Source organism: Periplaneta americana, chromosome 13 (assembly GCF_040183065.1).
Source record: "Periplaneta americana isolate PAMFEO1 chromosome 13, P.americana_PAMFEO1_priV1, whole genome shotgun sequence".
NCBI lineage: Eukaryota > Metazoa > Arthropoda > Insecta > Blattodea > Blattidae > Periplaneta > Periplaneta americana.
The window spans coordinates 37,415,362-37,422,948 of NC_091129.1; positions in this window are offsets into that span (position 1 = coordinate 37,415,362).

The window sequence follows — 7,587 nt, forward strand, 5'->3', positions numbered from 1 at the left end:
CTGCACTGCACTATGGTGCATTCGTAGCTGCTAGCGGGTATGCTCTCTACCTCTCCTGCTGCACGACGGGGCACACGTTGCTCCTCTTACTCTTTATTCATTTCAGCGAGTGCTGACGACCACTGTCTTACGGGATCATTTCCATTTCGACTAAGTATAATATTGAAATATCGTCCTAAAAAAGCGCATGTTTAATTTTTATGCATATAGTATGAATCAGTACATGAAGTATTATTGATGTGGTTATCAATTCCGTAAGAATTAAACATTTTTCTCTACACATAAAAATGATTGCAAATCTACCAACGCGTTCTTCTCGAAACTTGCAGCATGGCGCATAGCGGTTGTTGCATAATGACATCCACTTCTGAAAGATGTGGATAGGCCAGAAGCCTTCTCTTCTCGCGCCAGGTGCTGAACCACGCTGCTGTAGACATTGTGTCCTGCTTTAACTGATCACAGAATGAGACGCGACACGACTGTATATTAAACTGGAGATTGTTTTACATTAGTGAAATTGAAAGGCGTGACCAGACAAAATACGAGGGAGAGTCAATAAATTACAAAATAGAAGTACGATTAAAGCTATCACCTCTAGATGGCAATATTATCGATTATCACAAGCAAAGGAAAGAAGCAGCAGTTCCAAAATGATAGTACCTTTGCGCGACTGTGCTATTGGAAACTTGATAAAAGCACTAGTGATGGGCGAAGTTGTTCTTTTCCCGGAACAGTTCCGACGGTTCCGGTTCCGAAAAAATACTATGTTCCAAATAACAGTTCCGAAATAACAGTCACCAGTGGTGATGAGTCGGAGTCGTTCATTGATACGTGCCTTCTCTTTGACTCTTGTTCCTTTTGAGGAGTCGTTCAAATGAACGGTACAGTACCCTCCCTCTTCACCATGCAGCTCACACTGGAGCACTCATAGGCATGACATAGTACACATTCTTACCTATAGATAGCACTGCAATGTACATTCGAATCGATTTTGGAAAATTGCTGTGCATGCGGACAGAACTCAAGAGCTTAATGTTAGTAATTAAACGGCTGTTGACTACAAGGACAGAATACAACACTTTGTTTTCGTACATAAAGTTATAAAGACAAGGTAGCCAACTAAAAAAAATTAACATGACATTTGAAACATATGGTATGTAATTTCTGTTCTCTCTATTACATAATAAAAAAAACAAATCATTATTTTTTATTTTTACTTTTCTTAATGCACAGTTATAATAATAATAATAATAATAATAATAATAATAATAATAATAATAAATATTACAATTTCATAAATAATAAAAAAGATATATATTTGCAGTACTGAAACCTGGAAACCCCGCAGTGGGTTAGTAAAATGTTGGAAACGCATCTTTACCAAAGTGTAATTTAAACTTCGCATTAAACCTCGCTCTCCAAATCAGTACTTATATGGGCAGTTTGCAACAAATAATGCAATAACATTTTTGTCGTTCTTTGATAACAGAGAAGATATCACAAAAACTTGTGCTTGTCAGACTTAACCTCAACAAACGACATACAGACATTGTAACTAAACCACTCATTACCATTTACGACTTTAACCTTACATGTATAGAATCAGCTGATCAATGAATTAATAATAGTATGCGTACTTTACGACTTTGTAGAATATTTATAAAACAGAATTAGTTAACTAATGGTGAAATAAACTATAAAGCGGGAATTAACAATTCCCGCGGAACTGAATAGGAATGAATATTACAGATTATTAAATACTTACTATACAGATTACTATACACATTACAGATGATTGGCCAGTCTTCCAATTGTTGATATTAAAGTTCGCGCCACCCGCAAGGATTTCAATTTCCATGCGTCCCCCTCCAACCATGTGAGAGTTTCAAGTACCAACTTCATCCAACGAAGTTCCAAGTACAACATAAAGAACAACGAGAACAGTGTAACCGCAGCTGTCATTGGTTCATCGGAACGAGCTCCGACGTTCCGACTGTTATCTCGGAGTCGGAACATACCTTGTGCAACGCGGTACTGCGAGCCCGCAACAGCTGGGCAAGTGAGCAGCTCTAGTCGGAACACTGTTATTTCGGAACAGGAGGTTCCGACCTACTGTTCATTTTTGCAACAGTTCCGAGACCGGAACAGTTCCAAAATAACTGTTGTGTTATTTTTTACCCATCTCTAAAAAGCACTGATTCCGCTATGTCTTGGGCTGGTAATGATGCACCCAAGACTAACCCTATCCGCGATGGAATAAAGTCCCTTCATCGTATCTGCTCGGATCAAATTGTCAATCTGTTGCCTTCGTGAAAAATCTCCACTGGCCGACAGATTCGTTGTTCGATACTTATCTAGCCTTCAGAGAACTTCTACATACAATTGTAAGCAGGCATTAATCAACACACACGGACAGCATTTCTTTACAATATCCTTTTCTGTCGCAAAACATAGCGCCGTTCACTAATGGCACACTCCTGCACATGTTCCGCCATTTTGTAACTGCTGCTCTTTGTTTCGTTTGCGCCGCTTGTGAATATATCTATCACCTTGACGTAACTGCCATGTAGCGGTGCTATTGTAACTGCGGACACCTTATTAAAAAAAATACAAGCCATTACTTCTATTTGTAGTCCGCCCTGTAGAGTAACGGTTCGCATGTCTCATCGTGAAGCTAGCGGATCTGGGTTCAAAAGCTAGTTGGGACAAATTACCGAGTGGTTTTCCCTCAATCAATTAAGGGCAAGTGCTGAGTAACTTTCTGCGCTGGACCCTGGACTCCTCTCGCTAGTATTATCACCTGCATGTTATTCAGACGCTAAATAACCATAGCAGTTGATAAAGCGTCGTAAAATAATTAACTGAAGACTTCGATTAGTAACTTAAGTCTATTGAATGATCTATTTACGTATTTCGGACTTTATATAGATTATTACTTTTGGTATTTTTGCCTCATAAAATCAGCAACCGAATATATTTCTTTTGGCGGCAGCGGCAATTATCACAGAACAAGGCGATACAGTTGATTATTTCAGACATCGCGTCACCTTGGCCTGCGCCCTAGTGGAATACCTCAAGGGTCAGTGAGACCTGCTGCTCGAATAAACAAGCCTGCTGACCCATGTTGCAAAGGCTATCTCTCCTCTGTAATAATATCTGCAGAAAGAATACTGCAAAGTTAGAAGTGAGCTCGATTAGCAGAATTTTCATCCAATGTTTTTCGTCCGAAACATTTTACGTCCATTCTGTCCTTGTCCACAGCATTTTGTCCATTTTCACCATGTGAACATTTGCATTTGGAAGTTGGACAACACAAATGAAAATGGAGATATTATAAAATTACATATTATTTCATCACTACGAAATTATAATGACAAATGCTATGAGCATAGGAGTTAAAACAGGAATTTATTAATTTTCTTCAAGTGCTTCATCAACAGGATTAGACCATTGCTAGCAGGTGTTGCTTGCTATAGCCATTGTCTCTATACTGAGCATAATTTCGTACAATTTGTTCAGTCCGTTGTTGATTGGTCACTTACTTCCATGATAGACGTGGTTTATATCTTAAATGCCCTCCTTCAATTTGGACAATGATATTTTCAGTCTCTTGATGTATACTTTTAACGCCATTAAAATAGTCATATACTTTTGTTTTAAATGAAATTCTTCCATGACGTTATTCGTTCTATGATGTCCTTACAGTACAAGCTCGTATACATTCAAATTTGGCGGAGGAAATGTTAGAGGAACTTGACCACGACGATGACGACCTCCTGCTGGTCTTCCCCTGATGTAAATTATTTCTATGAACGAAGCGAAATCCAGAACTCCCTACTGTAAGTAATCCATTATATTGTCAAAAGAAATTAGTAACTCTTCTAACAAACGGCACCCCCATGAGCTCCTCCAGGATGTTATTTCTTACTCGTGGTTCACAGTAATTTAAAAAGGCCTGTCAAAGTCCCCGATTGACGAACTGACTCCAAAAAGATGGTTCGAAATGAAACATGCAACCAGTGATGCGTATATCCTTAAATGAAATCCTAAGTGAATTGAAATTTGGATTTTCGAAATCGCACTTTGCATTTTGAGGATTTAACACTAAGCCATTTTGAGTTGCAAAATTATTTTAATTCTTCATACATAATTAAATAAGTTTTTACGTTTTTCCGAACTGACAATGTAAATGCTAGATGAAGAATATGATCAAAGGGGATTCTAATGAATACTATATAATTTCAAAAAATCCCTCGGAACAGTCCGAAATGTTCCGTCTGAAAAATTGTTTGACTTATGGAAAGTATCGTCATGTTTTGTAATGAAGTTAAAATTAAGTTTCTGTCATTAATTTTACTCCCCTACCATACAACAAAAATTGATGATTTGATACTGATACATTATATGGATGGTTTACAATTCAATTCAATTCAATTTATTTGGCCATTAGACATACAGTTTTAGGTTTCGTAGAATACATTGACAAAAATATATAAATACATTAAAAAAAACAGTAATAATAGAAACAGCAATATTGAAGTAATACAATGAAAACATGAAATAATTTGAAACTTTTAAATTGTAGAAAACTAACTAAATTGCAATTAAACTTATTTATTAAAATACAATTTCATACAAATTTCTGTTGAAAAACTCAGCAACAGAAAATAATTGTGACTAACTAATTAAAAGCCAATATTATAAAATCTAGCTTTGAAACTATTGGTTGGTGACTTATAATATTGACTTCGAAGCTTATTATATAATTTCATCCCCATGACAGAAAAATTTGTACTAGTTTTATGTAATCTACTTACTTACTGGCTTTTAAGGAACCCGGAGGTTCCTTGCCGCCCTCACATAAGCCGCCATTGATCCCTATCCTGAGCAAGATTAATCCATTCTCTATCATCATATCCCACCTCCCTAAATCCATTTTAATATTATCCTCCCATCTACGTCTCGGTCTCCCTAAAGGTCTTTTTCCCTCTGGCCTCCCAACTAACACTCTATATGCATTTCTGGATTCGCCCATACGAGCTACATGCCCTGCCCATCTCAAACGTCTGGATTTAATGTTTCTAATTATGTCAGGTGAAGAATACAATGCGTGCAGTTCTGTGTTGTGTAACTTTCTCCGTTTTCCTGTAACTTCATCCCTCTTAGCCCCAAATATTTTCCTAAGCACCTTATTCTCAAACACCCTTAACCTATGTTCCTCTCTCAGAGTGAGAGTCCAAGTTTCACAACCATAAAGAACAATCAGTAATATAACTGTTTTATAAATTCTAACTTTCAAATTTTTTTTTTACAGCATACTGGATGATAAAAGTTTCTCAACCGAATAATAACGCGCATTTCCCATATGTATTCTGTGTTTAATTTCCTCCCGAGTATCATTTATATTTGTTACTGTTGCTCCAAGATATTCGAACTTCTCCATCTCTTCAAAAGATAAATTTCCAATTTTTATATTTCCATTTCGTACAATATTCTCGTCACGAGACATAATCATATACTTTGTCTTTTCGGGATTTACTTCCAAACCTATCTCTTAGTTGCTTCAAGTAAAATTCCCGTGTTTTCCCCAATCGTTTGTGGAATTTCTCCTAACATATTCACGTCATCCGCATAGACAAGTAGCTGATGTAACCTGTTCAATTCCAAACCCTCTCTGTTATCCTGGACTTTCCTAATGGCATACTCTAGAGCAAAGTTGAAAAGTAAAGATGATAGTTCATCTCCTTGCTTTAGCCCACAGTGAATTGGAAACGCATCTGACAGAAACTGACGTATACGAACTCTGCTGTACGTTTCACTGAGACACATTTTAATTAATCGAACTAGTTTCTTGGGAATATCAAATTCAATAAGAATATCATATAAAACTTCTGTCTTAACCGAGTCATATACCTTTTTGAAATCTATGAATAACTGATGCACTGTACCCTTTTTTCTCTTAGTTCTCCAATTACCAAATAATGGTCAGAATTACAGTCTGCCCCTTGAAGGTTCGAATGTCCACCATACTAGTATGTTTTATCTATCAAGATGTGATCTATCTGGTTATGTGTCAATCCATCTGGAGAAGTCAAGTATATGTATGTATATCCTTATGGGGGAATGTTGTACTTTTGACAATTAAATTTTTTGATGTGGCAAAGTTAACTAACGTAACTCCATTGTCATTACTAATTGTGTGCAGGCTCTCTTTTCCAATAGTTGGTTTAAAAATATCCTCCCGTCCTACTTTAGCATTGAAATCCCCCAATAAAATTTTCATGTGATATCTAGGTAACTGATCAAAAGTCTGTTCCAATTCCTCATAGAAGCTATCCTTTATATGTTCGTCTTTCTCTTCTGTAGGGGTATGAGCGTTTATAACTACGATATCGCACCATCTACCCTTAAGTACTGAATACGATAACCTATCACTGATAAATTCGACCTTTTTTATTGCTGATTTTATTCTTTTATGAATAAAGAATCCTGTTCCTAATTGGTGATTATCGTTTCCTTCCCCATAATTCAACAAATAATCTCCTATTTGTGTTATGCCATTCCCATCTAACCTAACCTCCTGTACTCCCACTGTACTCCTGTACAGTCTATTCTATATCCAACTAGTTCTTTTGCTACTAATGTTACCTTTCCTGTTCTATATAGACTTGTAACATTCCAAGTACCAAATTTCAAAACCTTATTCCTTTGCTGTGGTCGTGCCAGAGAATAAGTCCCATTCCGAGGCTTATCTGAAGGATTCGTAACAAGGTGTTTTTTACGGTGATGGGTTGTTAGCCCTTCGCCCAACCCCCAAGCTGGAGGACCACCCCTCATCGGCTGTCCGCGAATGCTTATTCAATATATTCACATATCTGGAGGCCATCTCCTCGATCCGCAACCTGAGGACGCACCATGCCGTGGTGATAGGGACCCACAATACATGGTTTATGTAATCTACAGTATGGAATATTAATTTTTTCACTATTTATAATTTCATGATCATGTGTATTGGCTGTTAATGAGTAATTGTCTATATTTTGCCGTGTGTAAATGACTAGGTCGTATATATATATATATATATATATATATATATATATATATATATATATATATATATATATATGAGTTAATATCTGTGATTGTTTGAAAAGAGGTCGACAATGTTCAAGATAGTTTGATTGACATATAATTCTAATGGCTTTCTTTTGCAAAACCAAGACGCTCCCAATTTTGCAACCATTTCCCCAGAAAATTAAGGCATACCTAATTATCGACTGAAAGGACGAAAAGTAGGCACATCTTAAATAATTTTGAGAAACACAAGTGACTAATTTGTTTAATAAATATATAACTCTTGATAAATTTGTGCATATATATTCGCTATGTTTTTCCTATGTTAAACTGGAGTCTATAAAAAGTCCTAGAAATTTGGTATAGTTTTGTATGTTGTCCTTTTTTATTACATGATTTAGGGTAAAAGTTATGTTGATAGTTTTTTCTTGAATAAGCAAAAAACATTAGATTCAAACCATAAAGCCATCTGTGTTAGAATATCACTGGTTAGGGCATGTAATTCATTCAGAG